Raw genomic sequence first — 25,934 nt, 5'->3', positions numbered from 1 at the left:
GGCTCGTTGGTCTAGGGGTATGATTCTCGCTTAGGGTGCGAGAGGTCCCGGGTTCAAATCCCGGACGAGCCCCTCTACTTTTATAGCCCTATGAAGACTGTTAAATACTTTTACATTTAGATTTTAGTAGTGAACAAATAGAGAGAGAACCCTGTATAGCACTCATGTTCACGCTCTGATGATAAGTGAGTGATTTAAAACATATTCTTTATTGATAGCATCATATATTAAAATGGTAGACGTTGGAGCAACATACTGGAGGTAGGTTGATCCTAGATAGTAATAGCCGTATTGGCTCCGGATCAGACGATATCTTATATCTATGAGCAGAGGGTAAGGTAAAAGGAACCTTTGTCAGGGAGACACTGTAGCTAGAAGATATACAACACTGGTCTTATATCAGAGGGTAAGCTGAAGGTTTGCACAGAGAGTAACCTTTGTGCTGCTGTCTGAAATACCATGTACAGCAGCGCAGCTTGAGTGTTACTGCAGGTAACTTAAAATCAATACACCTATGGATAGTGAGCACTTACTTTATAAACACTGCACATTAGAGGCTTAAAGTGGCCATCGGGGCACTTTTACCCTGTATATCCTGCACGAGCAGGCTGCCGCATAAACTCGCGGTTAGAGACACATAATGCGGAGGCAGTCACTGGTCTGCGTGTGCACATGGGAGATAAAAGCCGACGCGCGCGTTTCGCGAGAGGCTTTCTCAAGGCGAATGGTAATGTGATGGATTGGATAAAATGCCTATTTCTTCATCTGTAATACTTTGCTATGATTCCTTACTCAAAATGGCTACCGCAGCTACCCCTCCCTTCAAGTAAGGAAGATGGCATCGAGGAATTCCCCTCAAATGCTGATGTGTCCAAAAAACCTGCAATAACAGGACCATAAACTGCAACAACAAGACCATACAAGGAAAAGACCCAACAAGAACCAATGAGATACTGACATGTGTATTTACACACAACCTTTAGACCTGAGAGAGCTCCTTTTGCATACAATCCCCCAATGCAGCCTCTACAGTATATATGAACGTGGTCTGTAGGAATACAGACATTCCAGACATTATCATTCTGAACGTGTGTCAGCGTGATTTTTTCTCAGTGCACGCATTACCTACGTAGGAAAATAATCTGGACGGGGACAGATACTCTGTAGATGTTTTCGTGTGATCAATATTATTCAAATCAGCTGGCGCCCAACGTGGGGCCCTGGGTTGTGAACCAACAGACAGCCGTGCGCAGAGGGACCGGGGTGGACCAAGTGCGGACGCGGCAGGAGACTGATCACCTCTGGAGTACGGTAAGATAACATTTATTATCTACCGATACGCACTGTCTCCGCTTTTGGTCTATTTCTGTGTCTCATACGGCTCTCCGAAGGTCACCTAAAGACAGGTAGATATCTTGCCCAGAGCCCGTTTTAAACTCAAACCTGTTACCTAGACTATCTGTCACCCGGTATATGTTTACATGTTGTATATATGTTAGTCAGTGCCGCAAGTGGGAGCCCGGAGTGGAGTGGGATTTTTGCCGGCTGACTAGGGGTCTTGTCATTGTACGTTGTAAACTTGGTGGAAGGAGGGGTAAAGGGGGAGTAAGGTATAGTCGGTTCAGAGAGGAAACACGGTAATCCCGGTAGTGACTGTGCGGTTGGCGCGTTGCAAGGGAAGGGTGTTAATAAGGCGCGTTACGGTTGGTAGCAGCGCGGAATCCTGCCGATTGATCCCTGAACAACCTTTCCCTCTCTCTCGTAATCAAGTTCTATGTTATGTCCAAAATGTGTTTGTGTATTAGTGTTGAGAATTCATGAGGACGGGTGGGGATTGTTGAGAGTAAAAGAGATAGCCCCTAGACGTTAAACTGTCCGAACTCCTGTTTTTTCCGCGTTAAGGTACGCTTTGCAGTAGAAAAAAGAAAGTGAATAGGAAAGAAATAGCAAGTGAATTTGCCAATAGTTGAGGAAGTTGGTATTGAGGGTTATTTTTATGAAAGGTTTATATGCAGAAATTGGGATACAATTAGATACTGTGTATATTATTTGGAAGGGAAAGAAAGTGTTATAAGTGAAGGGAAAGAAAGTGTTATAAGTGAAGGGAAAGAAGAAAAAAAAGCAGGGCATTTTTTGCTAGTAATTGCAGTGTAGAGAAAAAAAAAAGTGCAGTTTTAACATTTGAGCACAGGCAAGTAAGACAGAGAAAGGAGTCTTAGCCTGCCACCTAGTGGCGGAAAGAGAGAGAACAGAACGGAAAAGAATGGGAGTAGCCCTGGTAAAGATTTATTTTTAAAGGGTTTGTTCGTACTGGCCACACGAATGGGTCTTTTAAAACCAGAAAATATTCTTTTTCCTTCTGTTCTAATGGCAACTAGAAAGAGGGGTCTTTTTCTGTGGGAGTGAGAAGCTCAGTGAGCACCGTCTTGTGTGTTTTTGAATCCCACAGGGAAACATACCTTACGTTAATATGAGTCAAAAGAATTCTGTTGAGGGACAGAAGGGTCCCGCTGCATTTATTTTATTATTGCCAGGACAGAAGTTAATATAATAACAAGTGAAAAACAAAGCAAGTAGACTGTTTAAAGTATGTGGCATTACTGCAGCAAAAAGCAGGTTACAGCCAGAAGAGTGGCGAAAAATATTGAAAGAAAAGAGAGGAATTTTGAATGATAACAACCTGCTGAAGATAGCAGAAGCCTAGTTTAATGTTACCACGGCTGTCCAGAGAAAAATGGACCGAGCAGGAGATAGAAAAGGGAGGGAAGATTGTTTTAATTGTGGTGTGCAGCGCCACGGTGTGACTGATTTATCTATACTCACTCCTTTGTTACCTTCGCTCCCAGCTCCAGCAGCACCCCCACCTATACAACCCACTACCCCGCCCACGAATGACAAACCAATTTTGACTGTTTATGTAGCACAACTATATCCTCTGCTGCAGGAGGATGGTTCCTATTACGCCCCGACTGTGCCCCTAATGCCCCTGATGCCAGCCCTTTCACCCCAAACAATCACTACCCCAGCGGTAGGGATTCAAGTCTACCCTGACTCAACAACAGCACACAGACCCAGCAGCAGTGTCCACTACAGTACGCCTGGTAGTTTTGACTCAGATAATGAGTCACAGGCCGTTGCACAGGAGGCAAACATGACCTGGAATTTTAACCCCAGACACCCCCCAGGACCCGACCGCTGCCCAAGGTTATATGGGCAGATGCCCAAGCAGGTAGAAGGTGCCCCAATAATGTATGTCACCTCACCCCCTTCCTGGTAGACACAGGTGCAGCCAGGAGTGTAATTAGAGCTGCAGACATACCTGACCCTTCCTATTTGTCTGATATTGATGTTTTATGCGTGGGGGTAGATGGCACACCGCGCTCTAGCCCATTAACACGACCCCTGCAGATAGGTCCCTACCCTGAACTATTTGCATGATTTGTAGTTTCCTCTACCTGCCCGCTTAATCTGCTTGGCGCTGATGTTTTATCCAGGTTACAGGCCTCCATAATATTCTCCGAGGACGGCACCATTGATGTAACCTCCCTGCTCTGGGAGTCAGATGTCTCTGCCCTTTGTTCCCTTCCAATACTTTTGGCATTAGCGGACAAACCCTCAGCTGCCAGTATACTGCCCGCTGTCATGGATAGGATCACATCCAAATTATGGTCCACAGGCCCTGAGGATAACGGGCACCTAAGGGTACCGCCCATTGTTGTACAGCTCAAACAAGGGGCCCCGCTTCCCCGTAAACTGCAATACCCCTCTTTTCCTTGTAAAGAAACGCACCGCGAAGGGTGAAGCTGATAAGTATAGAATGGTTCAAGATCCTAAAACAGTAAATGATACAACCATTGTATGATGTTTTAACAACAAATCCCTTCCAGATGACCCCAGAGGCTTCCAAGAATTTCACTGTTCTCAAACAGGTAATATCCTCTACCCCTGCCTTGGGCCTCCCAGACTATGATTTACCCTTCAAGCTTTTCGTATCAGAACGAAATGGACATGCAACTGGAGTGTTAACGCAGCCACACGCTGGCCGATGTCGACCTATTGGTTATTACTCCAGCCGTCTCGACGCTGTGGCTCGTGGTGGACCATCCTGTCTTCATGCTGTCTTTTCTGCTCAAGCACTGCGGGATAAAACTTCGGATATCGTTCTAGGGCATGACCTCATTCTCCTGGCACCACATGACATTGCTGCTATTCTCAATCAGACACAGCCAAAATATCTGTCCGCTGCCAGACACCTCAGGTTACAATGCTCGCTTCTCATTCCAGACAATTTCACCCTTCTCTGGTGCCAAGTGCTTAACCCCTCCACTCTTCTTCCACTTCCCAAGGGGGGAGATGTGCGGGGACACGAAAAAGAACAAAACACAGTTGGAGTCTACCTACCCCATGATTGCTTCGAACTCATGAAGCTAGAAACAGCTCATCTGCCCACGGTGAGTGAAAAGCCGATACAGAACCCAGATCTAATCCTGTTTGTGGATGGTTCTCGATATGCTGATCCACAAGGCACCTACCATACGGGTTATGTGGTCACCACAGACTCTGTGGTCCTACTGGCAAGCACACTACCGTCAACAGCATCTGCACAAGAAGCCGAACTACAAGCCCTCACTGCAGCGTGTAAACTGGCAGAAAGACAAACGGCGAATATCTACACTGACTCTAGATATGCCTTTGGTGTAGCACACGATTTTGGCGTCATTTGGCAAACCAGGGGATTTCTGACAGCAGCAGGAACACCAGTGAAACACAGCTCAGCCATACAAGCTCTGATGGACGCCCTACTCCTTCCAAGCCATGTGGTCATCCTGAAGGTAAAGCCCATGGGAAACTGAACACAGAAGAAGCCAGAGGAAACCATCTGGCGTATGATGCGGGAAAACAAGCTGCCAGCGGGATACGAGAAGTGGAAGATCGAGTGGACACGACAAGGATGGTTCCGTTAATGCAGAACCTCCCAGTGAATCGAGAATATCTGAAGAAGTAGGCAAGAATCTGCAACAAAGGAAGAAAAGGAAAGCTGGAAGAAAAGAGGTGCATCACCCCAAGAAGGAATTTACGAGTACAAAAAGAAACTTTGTCTGCCATGGGCACTGTATCCTGCTGTGGTACAATGGGCACATGGAGCAGCACATCTCTCGAAGACTCTTATGAATGCACTGATCGAGAAATACTATGTGGCGCCTGGAATTACCCCAATGACTAGTAATTTCTGCAAATCATGTACAATTTGTGCAAAGTGTAACCCAGGACGTGTGGAAAAACCACCGCAGAAACACCTTGCAAGGCCCCGCTTTCACTGCTATGCTAGCTAAAGAAATTTGGTCTGCGCTAGGGACCACCCTTGCTTTCCACACCCCATACCATCCCCAGAGTAGCGGAAAGGTAGAAAGAATGAATGGCACACTAAAAACTAGAATGTTGAAAATGGCCCAGGAAACAAATATGCCCTGGCCAGATAGTCTACCCATTGCTTTGTTCAGTATTCGATATACCCCACGAGGGGAACATGCTCTATCCCTATTTGAGATACTGTTTGGTACTGCCCCCAAACTTGGTTGTTACTACCCACAGCAGTTACAGATGCAGTCTGATGTTTTGACCAAATATGTAACTGCCCTAGCGCAAGAACTAACCAATATGCATGGTCGAGTATTTTCTTCTATTCCAGATCCAGATCTAGATACCGGGACTCAAACTCGTGCCCGGAGACTGGGTGCTCGTGAAGAGATTTGTAAGGAAACACTCCCTAGAGCCCAGATATGATGGTCCTTTCCAAGTTCTGTTGACCACAGCGACATCAGTCAAACTAGCTGGCAAGAAGGTTCCAGCTCCCAACGAGGACACCTCAGAAGGAAAATGATGCTATATATCTTTTGCTTGTTGGGTCTAGGGGGGGGGGCACAAAAGGTTGCTATCACCAAACATGAAGGGGTAGTCACGTTTTGGTATAATTCATCCAATACTCATGTAGCTACCTTCTCCTTTGATTATTGTAATATTGTCAGCTGCCCCTCAACACATTGGCAATGTGTTCTATACAGCAATTCCGGTTTCAGGTCCACTTATATATGTGTAACGGATTCCTACTGGGGAAAGGAATGTGATTACTGGGGAGCAGTAGGATGGAACACGGGAATAGATTGGGGATACCGACCACAAAATGGTCTAACAAGGAAAGACAGGATGGCAAAAGATTCTTGCCCAAGTAGGTATCGCAATAGTTATTATTTTTGTTTTGTTTGTGATTATTGTCTGCTGTGTTCTCCCATGTTTTAAAAAGTTCATGACCAAAGCTGTTGACAATAGCACACCTACCTTTTTTCTGCAGTCAGATAATAATATTCCACTCTCGGAAGATGGTCCATTTACTCCGTTACAGTCCCTCCCAGTTAAGTACAATAGTATAAACACATAGGGACAGCATCTGACTTCCTTATGTGCAAAGTCTGTGGCAAGGGGGGTCATGGACAAGCCATGACTCGTCTAACGTACAGCACAAAAGAGTTCCCAGGCACATCTGGACAGATGAGTTAGTATACATCTAGGGACAGACTCAGAAATAGACATTTCAAGGGGGGACTGTGATGGATTGGATAAAATGCCTATTTCTTCATCTGTAATACTTTGCTATGATTCCTTACTCAAAATGGCTACAGCAGCTACCCCTCCCTTCAAGTAAGGAAGATGGCACCGAGGAATTCCCCTCAAATGCTGATGTGTCCAAAAAACCTGCAATAATTTTTAAGGAAAAGGTGGAATCCATACGGCAGAACATCCCCTCTGTTTCTTCCTCCCATCCTACACCTCTTCCTAACTCTCCTCCTGCCTTCCTTGACTCTTTTTCCACTGTCTCAGAGGAGGATGTGTCGCTTTTGATCGCCTCCTCTCCCTCTACCACTTGCCCTCTTGACCCCATTCCCTCCCATCTCCTAAAACCTCTAGCTCCTACTATAATCCCTACGCTCACACACATTTTTAACTCCTCCCTCTGCTCTGGAACCTTTCCATCCTCCTTCAAACATGCAACAGTCATACCATTACTCAAGAACAACAAGCTTGACCCTACCTGTCTTTCTAACTATCGACCTGTCTCCCTCCTGCCTTTTGCCTCTAAACTCCTTGAACGTCTTGTATTCTCTCGCTTGCTCCATTTTCTCAACACCTATTCTCTCCTAGACCCTCTACAATCTGGCTTCCGCTCTGCTCACTCCACCGAAACAGCCCTCACTAAAATAACTGACGACCTCCATGCTGCCAAAGACAGAGGTCATTACACTCTGCTCATATTACTCGACCTCTCTGCAGCATTTGACACAGTGGACCACCCTATTCTCCTCCACATTCTCCATACTCTAGGTATTCGGAACAAAGCTCTATCCTGGATCTCATCCTACCTCTCCCATCGTACTTTCAGTGTCTCTTCTGCTAACACCTCCTCCTCCTCTATTGATCTCTCTGTGGGGGTACCCCAGGGCTCTGTCCTGGGACCTCTTCTCTTTTCTCTGTACACACTCTCTCTAGGTGACCTATTAACATCTTTTGGGTTTAAATATCACCTCTATGCCGACGACACACAAATATACTTTTCAACACCTGTCCTTACACCTGCTGTACAAACCAAAGTTTCTGAATGTCTCTCTGCTATATCATCCTGGATGGCCCTCCGCCGCCTTAAACTCAACATGGCTAAAACAGAGCTCCTCATACTTCCTCCCAAACCTGGCCCTATTACCTCCTTCCACATTACTGTTGGAACTACAATCATTCACCCAGTAGCCCAAGCACGCTGCCTAGGGGTCACACTCAACTCCTCTCTCACATTCGCCCCTCACATTCAAAACATTTCTAAAATTTGTCGCTTTTTCCTCCGCAATATAACAAAGATACGCCCTTTCCTCTGTTGCTCGACTGCTAAAACTCTGACTCAGGCCCTCATTCTCTCCCGTCTTGATTACTGTAACCTCCTGCTGTCCGGCCTTCCTGCCTCTCACCTGTCTCCCCTACAATCTATCCTAAACGCTGCTGCCAGAATCACTCTACTCTTTCCTAGATCTGTCTCAGCATCTCCCCTCCTGAAATCCCTCTCCTGGCTTCCGATCAAATCCCGCATCTCACATTCTATTCTTTTCCTCACTTTTAAAGCTTTACACTCTTCTGCCCCTCCTTACATCTCAGCCCTAATTTCTCGCTATGCACCACCCCGACTCTTGCGTTCTGCTCAAGGATGTCTTCTTTCTATCCCCTTTGTATCTAAAGCCCTCTCCCGCCTTAAACCTTTCTCACTTTCTGCCCCACACCTCTGGAATGCCCTTCCCCTCAGTACCCGACTAGCACCCTCTCTATCCACCTTTAAGACCCACCTTAAGACACACTTGCTTAAAGAAGCATATGAATAGCACTGTGGATATTCTGAACACGATACATAAAGCTTGGCCCCCTGCAGACGCACTTACCAGAACTCCCTCCTACTGTCTCTGTACGTTCTACCTACCAATTAGACTGTAAGCTCCTCGGGGCAGGGACTCCTCTTCCGAAATGTTACTTTTATGTCTAAAGCACTTATTCCCATGATCTGTTATTTATATTATCTGTTATTTATTTGATTACCCCATGTATTACTACTGTGAAGCGCTATGTACATTAATGGCGCTATATAAATAAAGACATACAATACAATAACAGGACCATAAACTGCAACAACAAGACCATACAAGGAAAAGACCCAACAAGAACCAATGAGATACTGACATGTGTATTTACACACAACCTTTAGACCTGAGAGAGCTCCTTTTGCATACAATCCCCCAATGCAGCCTCTATATATGAACGTGGTCTGTAGGAATAAAGTCAGACATTATCATTCTGAACGTGTGTCAGCGTGATTTTTTCTCATTGCATGCACTATATATATATATAGGGAAAATAATCTGGACGGGGACAGATACTCTGTAGATGTTTTCGTCTGATCAAAATTATCCAAATCAGCAAGTATTGTTAAGGGAACCCTGCAGGTCGGCAGGTATATATAGGGCCTCCAGAGAGATGACGTCATGGATTAACCCCTGGTGCGCTGAGGTGTGCTTGGTGCTGTTGCAGGAACACAGTGAGTATGCCAATGTTAATAACTGCATACCTAGCACACTATGTATTAAGGATCTGACTGTTGTGTTGTCTTGTTATTGCTTCTTGTCAGATAGATGCACAGTAGAGCAGAAATAGGCTCATTCTGTGCTACAGGGGTAGTGTCAAGGAGATGCCTAATAAATAGTCATGCTATGATTGTGTGAGGGTTCAGAGATGCCCTACTTAAAGTAATGTCACCACTGGTAGGTGGCAGTAATCAATGTACAGGACTATGGAGTTGCCTGATACCGTGATGGCAGAGCAAGTAGGATGAGTGGGGGTATTAGTGATCGGATGGGGGAGAGGTGTACAGAAAGACAGTGAAAGTGGAGATATGGTCTGTGTCATAGATACAGCTATGGAGAGTCATGGCAGCTGTCTCAGGGGTGGGGGCTGTCACAGAAAAGGAGTATACAGGAATCCCTCATTGAGACCTCTAGGTGATAGCGTCCCAAGTGTGTAAATCCATTTGGACTCCTTTTGGAGGAGGGCTTTGTCCCAGTCTCCCCTTCTTTGTCCCCGAGTGAGGAGGTCAATTCCACAGAAGGGGACAGCTTTCTGATCCCCGCCATGACACAAGTTGACGTCTCTCGACAGGGGTTTGTCAGCCTTATTCCTGACAGTGCCTATGTGCTCAAGCACCCTCTGTTTGAGACACCTGCTAGTCTTTCCCACGTACACTTTCCCGCATATACACTTGCCTTGGTATATGACACCCGTGCTGAGGCAGTTGATGAAACTGCGTATTTGGTACATTTTAGTGTTGTTCCAGTTCCCAAATTGTTTAGTAGTTTTCATATACTGGCAGGCCTTGCATCGTTGGCAAGTGTAGGATCCCGTAGGTTTGGGTGGCAGCCATGTTCTCGGTGTCTCATCCACAAAGTGGCTATGGACCAGTAGATCCTGCAGATTCTTGGCTCGTCTGCTGGTCATGGATGGATACTCGTTGGTTACTCCTTTCAGGAGGTCATCTGCTCTCAGAATGTGCCAGTGTTTTCTCAGAATATTTCTTGTCAGGGGCCATTCCCGGTTGAATGTGCCTATGAAGCGTATCACTCTGTCCCTCAGATATGGTGGTTTGTCCATGATAAGGGATTTACGTGAGGTGTATTTTGCTCTCTTGTAGGCCTTTTTGATACACTTACGGTTATACCCCCTATCCACAAAGCGTTGTGTCATATTCTTTGACTGTTGGTCAAACTCCTGATCAGTGCTACAGTTCCTTCTTAATCGGAGGAACTGGCCTGTCGGTATGGCGTTGATCTGAGCTCTGGGGTGGTGGCTACTTGCTTCAAGGAGGTTATTGGTGGCTGTAGCCTTGCGGTAGATTGTAGTATGGAGGATGCCATCAGGGCCCCTAGAAATCTGTAGGTCTAAGAAGCACATGGTGTCCTTATTATATTCCAGTGTTAGGTGGAGATTGTACAAATTAGTATTGAGTATACTGATGAACTCTTTGAGGGTTCCCTCGCCACAGGACAAACACATCGTCGATGTAGCGGACCCAGAGGTCAATGTGCTCAGTGTATGCCTCCAGGTCTTCAGTGAATACTACCTGGGATTCCCACCATCCCAGGTAGAGGTTGGCATACGTGGGGGCACACCTTGTGCCCATTGCCGTGCCCCTTATTTGGTGATATATTTTTTTATCAAAGAGAAAATAGTTACGCCCCCTACTGCCTCTACATTTAGATTTTATCAAGTTTTATCACTCCCAGTTAAGCGATTACTATACAAAGACAAATTTCCTTAGCCAATTCCAATCTGACTTTCACCCCTAAGGCTGCGGCTCCAGTGTTGGCTGCTGCATGGGCACAGCTTAAAACAGCGATCTGCGGTCTGTAGGGCGCGATGGGAGGGGATCACAGCTGCACGCACCGGCAGGCGCACGTGCAGCACCTACACCAGGGCCGTCGCCTAAGACATGGGACATAGTGACTTGAAGCTCGCTGAGGCGCGCTCCTGCTCTGCCTCGCCTGCTGAAAATGTAGCTTTTTCCTGTCCTTGCAGGCGAGGCAGTGAGCGCGATCAGGGGGCGGGGGCGGAGGCGGAGCGGAGGCGTGCCAGGAGGCGGAGCGGGAGGCGGGGCTAGTCCCCCGCTCCCATTAGATGGGAGCGGTCACGTGACCGCTCCTCCGCTTCCCAGAGCGGCAAATTTCAAACCTGCCTGTCTCGGCAAAGTTTCTCAGCCTCCGCACGCATCAGCGCGCTGATGACAGATGCAGGAGCTTTATGCATCTGCTCAGCGCAGCTCTGCCCGGCTCAGCGACGCTTAAACTCACTATGTCCCAGGCCTAAGACTGCGTCTTTGCTGATCACGCATACGCACATAAGCGTGGGTAGGCGCAATGCGTGCAAAGACCAAAAAAATTGTCTTTGTTGCGCGATGGGCCGGTCATATGCGCAGTTCAGCCAATGTGGACAAACCACTCATGTGACATCACGGGCACGCCCTCACCATGCTCCATATCGCGGAACAAGGCACTATCTGCCCTTCCATTGGCTGCCCGCCGACCATATGATCGTGTCGCGGCAAGGAAAGACAAAATTCTTGTCTTCCCTGCCAGCGAGCGTGTGATGGGGCTGTGGTGTGTGGCGAGCATGCCAAGCGCAGTGGCGGTCACTGGGAACCTGGCCTGAGACCTGTAATGTAGTATCATGAAGATGCCACATGAGCAGCTGAAAGAGACACCGTGCAGCAGCAGCCCTGAAAACCTGGAAATTATTAGCTACAGAAAAAGAAGGGCTCGTCCGGGATTTGAACCCGGGACCTCTCGCACCCAAAGCGAGAATCATACCCCTAGACCAACGAGCCAGCTGACAGAACCATATTCCAGATGTGTAGTTGGAAGCCAAATCAGCAGCAGGACAGAGGCAGCATCATATTACATTCCCAGCACAGGCTGCTGCTTCTGTGAGGGGAGAATGATAGCGCAGCACAGACCTGTGAGGTGTGTGCAGGTACCGGGCACTATACAGCAGGGTGCTGTGAGGTGGGTGCAGGTACCGGGCACTATACAGCAGGGTGCTGTGAGGTGGGTGCAGGTACCGGCACTATACAGCAGGGGCGCTGTGAGATGGGTGCAGGTACCGGCACTATACAGCAGGGTGCTGTGAGATGGGTGCAGGTACCACGCACAATACAGCAGGGTGCTGTGGCTTAGCTGGTTAAAGCACCTGTCTAGTAAACAGGAGATCCTGAGTTCAACTCTCAGCAGCGCCTGATAGATGTTCTTTTATCAACAAGCAAAGTATTAATATACTGTAGTGTCCCCTGAGATGGAAATAAATGTGTGTGACCCAGAGCCAGCGCAGTGTGACATTAAATACTTCCCTTTACCAAATATGTAAAAATTAGATCATAAGCTTTTCTAAGACTGTATCACTGGATTGTTTTTCTATGCATGTGATAGAGACAGAACTATAAAATATTGTATATTTAACCATTTTTATATTTTTCACCTTTTTTTTATAACTTTGGTTTTATTGTTTTTTGGAAAGCATACATAATCAGTCATAGCATCTTTTTTATAGTCATTGTAATGGTGAAAGGGTTAACCAGGCTCACTAATAAAGGTTAAGCCCACTTGGTTACCCCTGATCCGTGTGTTGGAGTCCTAGAGTGTCAGCTCTTGGACCCAGATGTCCTAAATGCATTACTGAGACTGTGTGCAAATTATGCGACATTAAAGATGTCTGCGTGTTTTGCCTTTCCTGGGGTGCTGGGACCGGGAGATTTCTAGGCTGTAAGTGTCAGGGTGGGTTTGCCGGAGAAAGTCTTTACAGAATGTGTCTATGTATCGGGGTTCCGGAGTTATGGGATACCCCAAAAGTTGGATTCGGGAATCGAGTGAGATTCTCGGATACAGCCAAGCACTTTGCTCCCATCAGACTCTGACTCTGAAAACGTTCATACGACTCACCGCCAGGATTCCTGCTGCAGCCTCATCCAGACCAGGTAAGGGGGCATGAAGGGGTTAATGTATACCTGCAACCATACACTGGGTCCCTAGTATAGAGAGTGATTCCCTGTATAAGGAGAGGTGCCCAGATAGATGCCCAGGTACCCTGAACCAGGTATAGGGGTTCAGGGGGTGCTCCAGCCAAGTGATAAAGCTGAGAGTAATTTCTTGTGTGTAAATGTTTTAAAAGTTATTTCTAAAGTATTGTATTGTATTGTATGTCTTTATTTATATAGCGCCATTAGTGTACATAGCGCTTCACAGCAGTAATACATGTGGTAATCCAATAAATAACAGATAATATAAATAACAGATCATGGGAATAAGTGCTTTAGACATTAAGGAAGAGGAGTCCCTGCTCCGAGGAGCTTACAGTCTAATTGGTAGGTAGGGAGAACGTACAGAGACAGTAGGAGGGAGTTCTGGTAAGTGCATCTGCAGGGGGCCAAGCTTTATGTGCCATGTGTTCAGAATAGCCACAGTCCTATTCATATGCTTCTTTAAGCAAGTGTGTCTTAAGGTGGGTCTTAAAGGTGGATAGAGAGGGTGCTAGTCGGGTACTGAGGGGAAGGGCATTCCAGAGGTGAGGGGCAGTCAATGAAAAAGGTTTAAGGCAGGAGAGGGCTTTAGATACAAAGGGGGTAGAAAGAAGACATCCTTGAGAAGAACGCAAGAGTCTGTATGGTGCATAACGAGAAATTAGGGCTGAGATGTAAGGAGGGGCAGAAGAGTGTAAAGCTTTAAAAGTGAGGAGAAGAAAGGAGTGTGAGATGCGGGATTTGATCGGAAGCCAGGAGAGGGATTTCATGAGGGGAGATGCTGAGACAGATATAGGAAAGAGTAGAGTGATTCTGGCAGCAGCGTTAAGGATAGATTGTAGGGGAGACAGGTGAGAGGCAGGAAGGCCGGACAGCAGGAGGTTACAGTAATCAAGACGGGAGAGAATGAGGGCCTGAGTCAGAGTTTTAGCAGTCGAGCAACAGAGGAAAGGGCGTATCTTTGTTATATTGTGGAGGAAAAAGCGACAGGTTTTAGAAATGTTTTGAATGTGAGGGGCAAATGTGAGAGAGGAGTCGAGTGTGACCCCAAGGCAGCGTGCTTGGGCTACTGGGTGAATGATCGTAGTTCCAACAGTAATGTGGAAGGAGGTAGTAGGGCCAGGTTTGGGAGGAAGTATGAGGAGCTCTGTTTTAGCCATGTTGAGTTTAAGGCGGCGGAGGGCCATCCAGGATGATATAGCAGAGAGACATTCAGAAACTTTGGTTTGTACAGTAGGTGTAAGGTCGGGTGTTGAGAAATATATTTGTGTGTCGTCAGCATAGAGGTGATAATTAAACCCAAAAGATGTTATTAGGTCACCTAGAGAGAGTGTATACAGAGAAAAGAGAAGAGGTCCCAGGACAGAGCCCTGGGGTACCCCCAGAGAGAGATCAATAGAGGAGGAGGAGGTATTAGCAGAAGAGACACTGAAAGTACGATGGGAGAGATAGGATGAGATCCAGGATAGAGCTTTGTTCCGAATGCCAAGAGTATGGAGAATGTGAAGGAGAAGAGGGTGGTCCACGGTGTCAAATGCTGCAGAGAGGTCGAGTAATATGAGCAGAGTGTAATGACCTCTGTCTTTGGCAGCATGGAGGTCGTCAGTTATTTTAGTGAGGGCTGTTTCCGTGGAGTGAGCAGAGCGGAAGTCAGATTGTAGAGGGTCTAGGAGAGAATAGGTGTTGAGAAAATGGAGCAAGCGAGCGAATACAAGACGTTCAAGGAGTTTAGAGGCAAAAGGCAGGAGGCAAAAGTGCGCCAAGAATGAGGCTAGTGAGTGTAGGTAATATATACCCTCACTCCATCCCTGACAGCAGAATAGGGACTTATATATGTTACCCCACCACAGACTGGACACAGTATATTTTATTAAAGAGTTATATTTAATAGGTATATGTACTGATAACCTGTAAATGAACTGTGGGATTTCCAAGTCCTGGGTTCCGAGGGACCAGATAACTACCAAGCTTGGTGCCTCTGGGTCTGTGCGGAGTCCGGACATGAAAGCCTCAGGGATGCCAAGGTGTTAGAACAGGAGGGGTACTGCAGTTCTGCGTGAGTACCCGCATCCTGGGCTAACACAGGGCTATCCGACCACCATGTGCCAGAACCCAGACTCTGTGGAGCCTGGGCAGCGAGTGGGCTCAGTATGCAAAGAGACAGAGGTGCCAAGTTGGTGGATGCCTCTTTACAGACTGAAAAAAGGTGCCCTCCCGGCTTTACAATACCGGCAAATCGGTGATTGGCTGGCAGGAGAATTCCCACGCTCTGATAGGCTGTAGAAGTTGGTGAGTGAGACCCTGAAACCCATAAGGAGACTTGCAGCCAATCAGGAGCGCAGATTCCAAGCGCCAAACCAACAGCGGGAAATGTAAAGATGCTCTGTGCTGAATAGACACGAGCCGGCTTCAAGGATTCTGACTCAAGAATTTTGACTGAAGTCCCACTTCTGAAGAACATAGCGGTCGCGTCTGGCATTGCGCCGAAATCAGTTCCAGGACTTTCGTGAGTACCTACCGGTTATTGGAAAGGGCTCCTACAGAGATCATTTTTGTGAATGTTATTTAAAGGATTGTGTGTATGTCTTTTTCTGAAAGAAATTACAATTTATTTTACCTCCTTGCTTTGCTCAATCAATGATCCCGGTATAAAGAGGTGTTAAATAACCCGGTCTCCCGTGACAGTCCTCGTTGTAGATGGGATTCACATGATTCAGAAACTATTTCTTCCGCTGGGATCCATTTTAAAGGGTCAGATGTGTCAGAAATAGATCTCTGTCCGGTGCTTCATTTCTACTGAACGGATCAACAAGGATCTATATGCAAATAAAAGGATTTCATCTTCTACAAAAAGGGAAAAAAACATATAAACCTTTTTGTAAGGTTAAACCTGTCTTCTGCCAAGTTCTGGAATTGATAAGGTTAAAAAGAATACGCTGGCCTTGCTATTTTCATGGGAGGCTATTGTAAATAGATTCAGACCAACTGTTCAATGCCTGTCAAAATATTGTTAAAACAAGACCAGAGGATAGGGTTGCCTTATAAGTCACCATTGTATATGTCTCTTGCTCAGCAGTTAAATGTTTTAAGCTCTACAGAAAAGGCATTATGTGAAGGATACATGTAAATTTAGATGTGTACCCATATTTGTAACAGATGACAACTGTATTTTTGTCCCTGCCTTGTGTATATAAGCTTGCTTGTGAACCATTAAAATTTAGCTGTGACAATTCAACAACCAGCCTGCTTGAATTTTCACAGCTCCGAGCTCGTATATGTCATACTATTTGAAAGCATCCCATATCTGTTGCGTTTCAGTAGCTCCCGGGAGAAAAGGTTTTGCTTGCCCTAGAAGGACCTGATCTGTAGAGATCTAACAGTTTTGGTGACAGAAGTGGAATTTCGCACAGGAAAAAGGGTGAGTAAAGATTCTTTTTATTTGTTTCTCACCTTTTCCTCTGCGAAACTAAACAACCTAAATTTATAAGGGCAAAAGAACATAAGGTGAGAGTCCTTATTGTTTAATCGTGGGTAAGTCTCTTTAATCAAGAGTAAGTCCCCGATTCATGTAACATAGGGTGAGAGTCCCTTTGGTTTTATCGAGGGTAAGTCTGTGATTTATGTAACAAAGGGTGAGTCCCTATTGTTTAATCAAGTGTACAGTTAGTCCCTGATAAGTAAAACGGACAGTATATGATTTCAAATAGCATGGCAATTTAATTTAAGTTAAGTTAAAATTGTTTAAAGTTAAGTTAACATAAGGATTGTTTAATGTTAAGTTAAGGTATTGTTTAAAGTTAAGTTAATAATTGTTTATTAATACGTGCGCATAAAGTGTTAAGATTTCTTTCCTGTATAAACTCATTATGGGCACTAACATTTTGTCATCTAATGAACTTACACTAACCTGTCAGCCCTCGCCCTCGCTGTTAGTGGCAAAATCAGCTGTCTCTCTCTCTCGCCTGTATGTATTGTAATAAGCAGCTGCAAGTAGCCCCCACCTTTTTTCCTCCAGCTATTTTTACACAGGCATAGGAATGTACTAAAAATCGTGAATCGCAGCATGGCTCTTAGGAAAAACGAACATGCAAACTCAAATTATTTGTGCAACATTAACTGAGTATGAGTATATATTAAGTTTAAATTAATAATATTTTCCTGTCTGAATTGAAAAGTGGAAAACAAGAGTATAACAGGTATAGGTTTCTTTTTCCCTCGGAATGTTTTACTTTTAAGTATGGATATGGTAAAAAAAAAAGGTTGATTGATTGAGTAATCCCTGTGTGTGTGCTTGTAAGAATCTGAGTGAATTCTATCTATGTGAAAGTGTTATTTGCATTGAATAATAAGAATACTGGTTTATTGTATGTATACAAAATGACTATTCAGGACTTGCAAATGATTCTAAAATAAGAATATAATTAATTGCTCATGATTGAAATTTAATTTTTAAAAGGTGTACACCACCACAATAATATAAACTAATTTACACTGGGCAGGGGAAAGTTTTGGGTATCTGTGGAGAAAAAGAATAAAGAAAGGATGAATTATTTTTGTAAACAGTCCAGTCACTGGAATAATAAGGATGTTTATCGTACTGGCCAGGCGATTTATTTCCTTAACCAGAATTATAATTATTTTCCTCTAAATCTCCACAGATAAAATCAGGTGAATATCTAATATAGAATAACAGGGGAAATATATTCTAGACACAAAGCTAACTAGAAGCTCAGCATTTTAAAAATTAGTTTAAAAAAAGAAAGAAAAAAAAAAAGAGAAGTTAATTATGATATGAAGAAAAAAAAAAGGAATATCTTTATTAATTTATTCTGCAGGATCAAACTGTTTTGTTTTCCTATTTATTAAAATAGGTAAGAAAATATGTGTCTGTTATTTTTTTGTAAAAACTGGTTGAATGTGTGAAAGAAGCGTAAAATTCTGTTTGTTTTGTATCTGCGCTCTGTGCTCTTTTTGTGTATAACCAGTAACTAAACTATCTAAAAGTATGTTAAAGCCTACAATTTTCTGTTTAACAAAGATCCAGTTTTAATTTTTGAATACCAGAAACATTGTCGGGCTGTGTGAAGAGCTGCATATTTCAAGCTGTCCCAAATTGTATTGCAGTAACCAGTAATTAACCATTTTTTTCTGTTACAAGGTTTTGGCAGGAAGCCCAGAGAGTTATTTGAGCTTGTTATATGGCTTGAAATGGAAACAGGTGTAAATTGATTAATATAGAGTTCAAATAAACAGAGGACAGTAACCCAAAATGAGCACTCTAAACACCTGGTGGGTGGGTAACGAAGTGGTTAAAACTTAAATCTTTAATATCCGTGTAAAATAATGGGGATTAAAATGGGGATTAAAACAAATATTAAACGCTCAGACCCTATAGTATGAACACAATGTAATGTTCTGGATCACTGATGAACTGCATAGAATCACTAGTGTATTGCAGTGGGAACAGGTGGATAAAGTAACCACTAGTCCAATGTAATCAGCACAGAAACTCTAGTGCTGAGCCATGTATAAGTGTGCAGACCCCGAAATAGCAGTAAAGCAACGTACAAGGAAAACGGCCCCTGACCAGGTCTGCCAGTATACTAATAATAATAATAATAATAATAATAATGGCAGCATGTTCTTGTATAGTGCTGCTGGTTGTGCGCAGCGCTTTGCAGAGACATTTTTGCAGGCGCGGGTCCCTGCCCCGTGGAGCTTTCAGTCTACATTTTTGGTGCCTGGGGCACAGGGAGATAGGGTGACTTGCCTGGAGTCTCGGGGAGCTGACACTGGGAATTGAACCAGGCTCCCCTGCTTCAGGCTCTCAGTGCTAGTCGGTGTCGTTGCTCACTGAGCCGCTCCTTCTCATATACTAGAGGGTTCTCTATGGAATTATTTTTCTGCAAAGTTGATCAAATATTTAATATTTTATCATTTTTAACCTTCTTTTTCTCTCAAATGTGTCCCACCTTTAAATCTGTGTCTATAGGTTTTTATGCTACAGGTTGTTCTTTCAGCAAATCAGATGCTATTTTGTGTTCTAAAAGTTTCTGTCAGAAGACTATAGCAGATTATATTTATATTCAGTAGGGTTCTTTTGAGATTTTTTTTATGAAAATGTTATACCCAAAGGTTTCAGGTTAGTTTTGCTATACATCAAGCAATTCCATTAAGGTTATGCTTTAAATGCTGTTATCCTTTATATGATATTGTTCACATGTAATACAAGTGAACAAAAGGAGGGTGTTATTGCTGTTATTATTGCTGGCTGCCCCTGAAACCGTATGGCAAGGGCTGAGAGTGTCAGCTCTTGGCTCTTGGGTATAATTGTAACGGATTTTCTGGCCTGACCCACCCAATCTCATATTGGCCCCTGTGGTCTAAGCAGCCCCCATTAGTGTAGTGTCTGGTGGTGCACCTGTTGGCAACAGGACTCCTGAGTCTCCCGCATGATGGTGTGTGGGGATTGCCAACCCAGACAGGCAGCTGAGGTACTGTACTTGAGTCATACCTATATCCAGTGCAGCACCTCCATCTCATCAGGATCCCAGCGTCCGCTTGTGGATGGTCCTGGTGAGGAACTCCTCTGTGGTGCACCCCTCGGTGCAATCACTCCCATCCATACATAGGGCACCTCACCAGGGTGTGAGGGCAAACCTCCATAATTACTGCTGGCATGCCCATAACTTACCAGGCCTTACTGTCAGCAGGAGAGATGACTGTAGCCATTTTACAGCATGGTTACATAATATTGTACCTTACTAGGTTGCCTGTAATTTTTCCTTTTTATACCCCCACATGGGTATAAACTAGGAACTGTGTATGTAGGGTTAACTGCCAGTGGGCTAGTTAATGCATTCTCTGTGTATTCCCTTTGCCTCATGGGCCTGCAGCTGTCTGTGCAAGCTTATAAGTGGATTGCCTTGTATGGGTGGCCCCTTATGAGAAATAGCTGCACAGAATATGCTTATGAGAACAGAGTCTCCTGGCACATGAGGGGAAAGGGAGGTGATATTTTGGCCTGTCTTGTCTGTCAGCAAGGTATTCTTAGCTGGTATCTTAGAGAAGAGAAGATTTTAGAACTCCACATGATAGGTGCAAATAGTGGAGTGCAAGCTCTTGTGTCTACATGTTTGTTTTATGAGTTCTAAGCCTGCAATGCATTGTGTTTGTCCTGTGATTTAAACCCAGGTTGGTGAATTGGCATGTGAATTACATGTGAATAAGCATTCCAATGCCCCAGCTCAGATATGGAGTGCCTGAAAGTGAACTGACCCTGTTATCTTCTATGTCATATTCCCTTAGCGGAACTGTGAAATTTCTTGTGTGTCAGTTTTAGGAGGATATTTGGGTGGAAATATAATTATTTTGGTTGCAGGAGTTGTGGGGCCAAAGTGCTGTTAGTCACTTAATTTTCCCCAGCAAGCAGGCATGATTTGACGGAACGCAGTGTGAATTACACCAGGGCCTCCCTGTGCCCCCAGACTCCTGGATTTCGAGTCCAAATCTCCCCAAGTTATTTTCCTAATAAGTATAAGGTCCCCCAAAGTATATTCTCTGTTTCTTGTGTTTGTGAAGTTTTCAAGGTCTTATCCGAATGAACCACCGTTTATTTTTCTGCCTGTTTTGCCTTGTGATTGATCCCTTAAATATAAAGGTGTATTTGGCCTAGCCTAATGTGACAATCAGATATAATTTTCCCTCATGGGAAGACCAATGGTCACCCTAGGTACCTTATAGATTTAATGTTGTATGATTATGCTCTAAACAGACGATTTTAATCAGCATCTATTGTGTGAAACTAATGCAATTGTCTGAGTGTCTCATGTCCAGGTGCAGTCCTTCCAATTAGATGAAGATAAAGGTGACGCAAAAGCGCTTTTCATCTAAAGTGGAGAGGCCCATTCCAGATTCTACCCAATCAGAGTATTTTTCCTGGATCCATGTTACACAAGTGCACCCACAGTCGCTTCAAAATTAAACCTCAACAAAGAAGGGATGGCCTAAAGACACAGCCGTTCTCAGTTGGTGTTTTGGTTCATAAGAAAACCCGGCACTAACCAAAAAAAAAGGAGAAAAGTTCATAGGAAGAAAATTCGGACCTCAACATATGAACTTTGAACTTTTTAATAACCTTTCTTTTTACAGGTTTTATTATTTTAATTACAATGTTTATTCTATTAGGTTTATATACTGTAAGTGGTGTCCACATAAAGACGATAGGGTAGTAACAAGAATATTTTGTTATATAATGGAATCCTGGTAAACAAAGCCCACATCTTAGGTGCAATCTATACCAATGTACTATACATACCCAATAAATTGTACCCCAGGAACACGAGAGTTATATTTAACCCCTTGGAAAAAGACAAGATGCTATAAGATATTTGTAGAACAATATATATATGAAATTGGTTATGAAGGGAGTAGAAATACAAGTTTACCCTAGGGAAATTATTGACTCTGTGATAGAAGGATAGATAAATTATTATCCTGCAACTAGACCAGGTTAGGATATTTGGGAAAGTGGTTCCAGTGTTTGAAGGTAGAGATGAGGGTTGGGATTTGTTGGGACTTGGTGGTTAGATTAATTCGCTGGGAGCGAAGCTAGTGGATGTTTTTGTATGTGTGTCTGTCCTACTCATTACTCTCTGTGTTATGAACAGCAAATCTTTGGTCCTGAAGTGCGTTGCAACCCCCCCACCGATGCTATGTCTCTTTTTGGTGATGAAGATGTCAGCAGTCCCCCAGAAGAAGAGACCGAAAAAAAAAAGAAATCAACTGGGCCGATACAATGGCCAGAAAGGAGTCAAGCTATGTACTATGGGACTATTTTTTTGGTCCGGCAGGACTATGATATGGTTAACTGTTCTTTAAAAAAGACTGTCTCTAAAGGAAGAGGGGGCTGAGAAGATTGGAAAAGAGGAAGGTGGGGAGGTCACCCAAGGGCGTGTGTCAACCACAAGGAAAGGATCACAAGTCAACCATTTTGCCTATGGCAGCCATTTTGTCTGTTCCGATATTCTGAGTAAATGTAGTATGTAAGATGTATGTGTTGGGCAGTCGCTCCTAGGAAATATTAACCCACACCAACCCCCATTTATGCTCAGAAATAGAATTTAAATAATGTTCATCCTACCTAAGCAAAGAATACGAAATTGAAAGGCATTAATTATTAAAAATAGCTCAGTTAAGAGAGTAGCGGGAGGTCTAATACCCTTTTAGTAATGTATGATTTATATGCAAAAGGGGATTTTTCAGTAGTCAATATAAATGTTGTTTTTCACGATACTAAAAGACGCTATTTTTAAGGTTCAGCAATAGATAAGGACAGTAGTTTTGCAAAATTGTATGGCATTGGGTTATCTGATGGCAGCACAAGGAGGGGTTTGTAAATTAGTGGGTAAAGAATGCCGTTCTTATATTAACACCCAATCAAAAAGTTTACACCATGATATGGATACTCTAGCAGAAATTTAATCTAGAATGCGAGAGGAAACAAAAGAGTTTGATTTTACATTTGGCCTTGAAAATTGGCTCGATGTATTGGGAATTAAATTCTTTTCAGAATTAGGATAATCGCAGGTTTATTACTCTGTGTGTATGAATTAATCTAGATGGCTAAAAGTGTAATCAGCTCTATTTTTTGCCAAAGAAAGATGTTTCTGCTTCTAGCTCGACCATTATGTATATACCTCCCACAAAGAGAGCGAGAAATACCAATAGTATTGGTACTCGTCAACCACCCATATGTTCATCTCTGACGAGATACCTAAAAGAGATAGGTTTCTGCAGGCACATGGTCTCTTGGAGGTTTCTTCCTTGGAGTTTTTCCTCTCCTGAGTGGTTTGCAGAAGAATAAATGGGATTGGTCAATTGATTTGTTCTTTCAGAACAAAAGGAGGAATCTGTAAGGTTAAACCTGTCTTCTGCCAAGTTCTGGAATTGATAAGGTTAAAAAGAATACGCTGGCCTTGCTATTTTCATGGGAGGCTATTGTAAATAGATTCAGACCAACTGTTTAATGCCTGTCAAAATATTGTTAAAACAAGACCAGAGGATAGGGTTGCCTTATAAGTCACCATTGTATATGTCTCTTGCTCAGCTCCCACTTCTGAAGAACATAGCGGTCGCGTCTGGCATTGCACGCCGAAATCAGTTCCAGGACTTTCGTGAGTACCTTCCGGTCATTGGAAAAGGCTCCAACAGAGGTCATTTTTGTGAATGTTATTTAAAGGATTGTGTGTATGTCTTTTTCTGAAAGAAATTACAATTTATTTTACCTCCTTGTTTTGCTCAATCAATGATCCCGGTATAAAGAGGTGTTAAATAACCCGGTCTCCCGTGACAGTCCTCGTTGTAGATGGGATTCACATGATTCAGAAACTATTTCTTCCGCTGGGATCCATTTTAAAGGGTCAGATGTGTCAGAAATAGATCTCTGTCCGGTGCTTCATTTCTACTGAAAGGATCAACAAGGATCTATATGCAAATAAAAGGATTTCATCTTCTACAAAAAGGGAAAAAACCGTATAAACCTTTTTGTAAGGTTAAACCTGTCTTCTGCCAAGTTCTGGAATTGATAAGGTTAAAAAGAATACGCTGGCCTTGCTATTTTCATGGGAGGCTATTGTAAATAGATTCAGACCAACTGTTCAATGCCTGTCAAAATATTGTTAAAACAAGACCAGAGGATAGGGTTGCCTTATAAGTCACCATTGTATATGTCTCTTGCTCAGCAGTTAAATGTTTTAAGCTCTACAGAAAAGGCATTATGTGAAGGATACATGTAAATTTAGATGTGTACCCATATTTGTAACAGATGACAACTGTATTTTTGTCCCTGCCTTGTGTATATAAGCTTGCTTGTGAACCATTAAAATTTAGCTGTGACAATTCAACAACCAGCCTGCTTGAATTTTCACAGCTCCGAGCTCGTATATGTCATACTATTTGAAAGCATCCCATATCTGTTGCGTTTCAGTAGCTCCCGGGAGAAAAGGTTTTGCTTGCCCTAGAAGGACCTGATCTGTAGAGATCTAACACTTTTACTACTGTAACAAGCCTGGTTCATATGAGACGAGGACGCAGAATGAGAAAAAAAGGTCGTTTCTAACACATAAGGAAGAAGTGGATACAAATTGCACACTCCATATCTGTGTGTAAAGAATGACATTAATGAGGATGGGGATAAAATAAGATTTAATGCTGAATTAAAGATATTAGTGTTGCTCGGGAATTCTAAGAAACCAGAAAATACTGAGATATATAAATGAATAATTACATTTTTAGTTTCTCGATTAAATTTTTTTTTATATATATTTTTATTCTAATGCTGTTTGGAAAACTATATTTTTGGTTTTTCCATCAGGCACAAAAACATACACATTTTCTCCAGTTTCCCCTCTGGTGAATCCAACATAAATGATTGTAAAAGAGGATCATTCAGAAGAAGTTACCAAATGGGAAAATCTTCCGATATGAACATACGACACGGGATCTTATTAATACCCCATCCCTTTTCTCTTAAAGAGAAGGGAGAAATATTCGAGATATCGTGGTAAAATCAGACATCTCCCGGACAAACAACAATCCTTTTCTAATCTGATATTGTTAGGGCTGGAGCACACTTGTGGCTTCGCGACACTGCGTGGCTGCGTGCGCATGTGCGCGCCTCCGTCTGCTGGGCGATGTGTGATCATCCCCAGCAGACGGAATGATCCGACACACCACGTCCCCACGTGACGCGCTCAGCCTCCTACCCTGAGGGAGCAGGAAACAGGGGTGTGAGCAGCGGAGATCGGGGGGTGTGAGCAGCGGAGACCGGGGGTGTGAGCAGCGGGGACCGGGGGGTTTGAGCAGCGGGGACCGGGGTGTGTGAGCAGCGGGGACCGGGGGGTGTGAGGAGCGGGGACCGGGGGGGGTGTGCAGCGGGGACCGGGGGGTGTGAGCAGCGGGGACCGGGGGGTGTGAGCAACGGAGACCGGGGGTGTGAGCAGCGGGGACCGGGGGGTGTGAGCAGCGGGGACCAGTGGGTGTGAGCAGAGGGGACCGGGGGGTGTGAGCAGCGGGGACCGGGGGGTGTGAGCAGCGGGGACCGGGGGGAGTGAGCAGCAGGGACCGGGGGGAGTGAGCAGCGGGGACCGTGGAGTGTGAGCAGCGGGAACCGGGGGGTGTGAGCAGCGGGAACCGGGGAGTGTGAGCAGCGGGGACTGGGGAGTGTGAGCAGCAGGGACCGGGGGGTGTGAGCAGCGGGGACCGGGGAGTGTGAGCAGCGGGGACCGGGGGGTGTGAGCAGCGGGAACTGGGGGGTGTGAGCAGCGGGAACCGGGGAGTGTGAGCAGCGGGGACCGGGGAGTGTGAGCAGCGGGGACCGGGGGGTGTGAGCAGCAGGGACCGGGGAGTGTGAGCAGCGGGGACCGGGGGGTGTGATCAGCGGGGACCGGGGAGTGTGAGCAGCGGGGACCGGGGAGTGTGAGCAGCGGGGACCCGGGGGTGTGAGCAGCGGGGACCGGGGGGTGTGAACAGCGGGGACCAGGGAGTGTGAGCAGCGGGGACCGGGGGGTGTGAGCAGAGGGGACCAGGGAGTGTGAGCAGCGGGGACCGGGGAGTGTGAGCAGTGGGAACCGGGGGGTGTGAGCAGCTTGGACCGGGGGGTGTGGGCAGCGGGGACCGGGGAGTGTGAGCAGCGGGGACAGGGGGGGTATGAGCAGCGGGGACCGGGGTGTGTGCGCAGCGGGGACCGGGGAGTGTGCAGCGGGGACCGGGGGTGTGAGCAGCAGGGACC

General features: G+C 44.9%; 3 non-coding genes across 3 annotated transcripts; 2 read left to right on the top strand and 1 right to left on the bottom strand.

The window, feature by feature from the left end:
* On the top strand, nt 1-72 carry TRNAP-AGG (transfer RNA proline (anticodon AGG)). The gene has a single exon. It is a non-coding gene; the product is annotated as a tRNA-Pro (tRNA).
* An 11,815-nt stretch (nt 73-11,887) lies between these two features.
* On the bottom strand, nt 11,888-11,959 carry TRNAP-UGG (transfer RNA proline (anticodon UGG)). The gene has a single exon. It is a non-coding gene; the product is annotated as a tRNA-Pro (tRNA).
* Nucleotides 11,960-12,293: 334 nt separating this feature from the next.
* On the top strand, nt 12,294-12,367 carry TRNAT-AGU (transfer RNA threonine (anticodon AGU)). The gene has a single exon. It is a non-coding gene; the product is annotated as a tRNA-Thr (tRNA).
* Nucleotides 12,368-25,934: the final 13,567 nt, after the last annotated feature.

This window comes from Ascaphus truei, unplaced genomic scaffold (assembly GCF_040206685.1).
Source record: "Ascaphus truei isolate aAscTru1 unplaced genomic scaffold, aAscTru1.hap1 HAP1_SCAFFOLD_526, whole genome shotgun sequence".
Lineage (NCBI taxonomy): Eukaryota > Metazoa > Chordata > Amphibia > Anura > Ascaphidae > Ascaphus > Ascaphus truei.
This window is presented reverse-complemented; position numbering and strand designations above follow the sequence as displayed.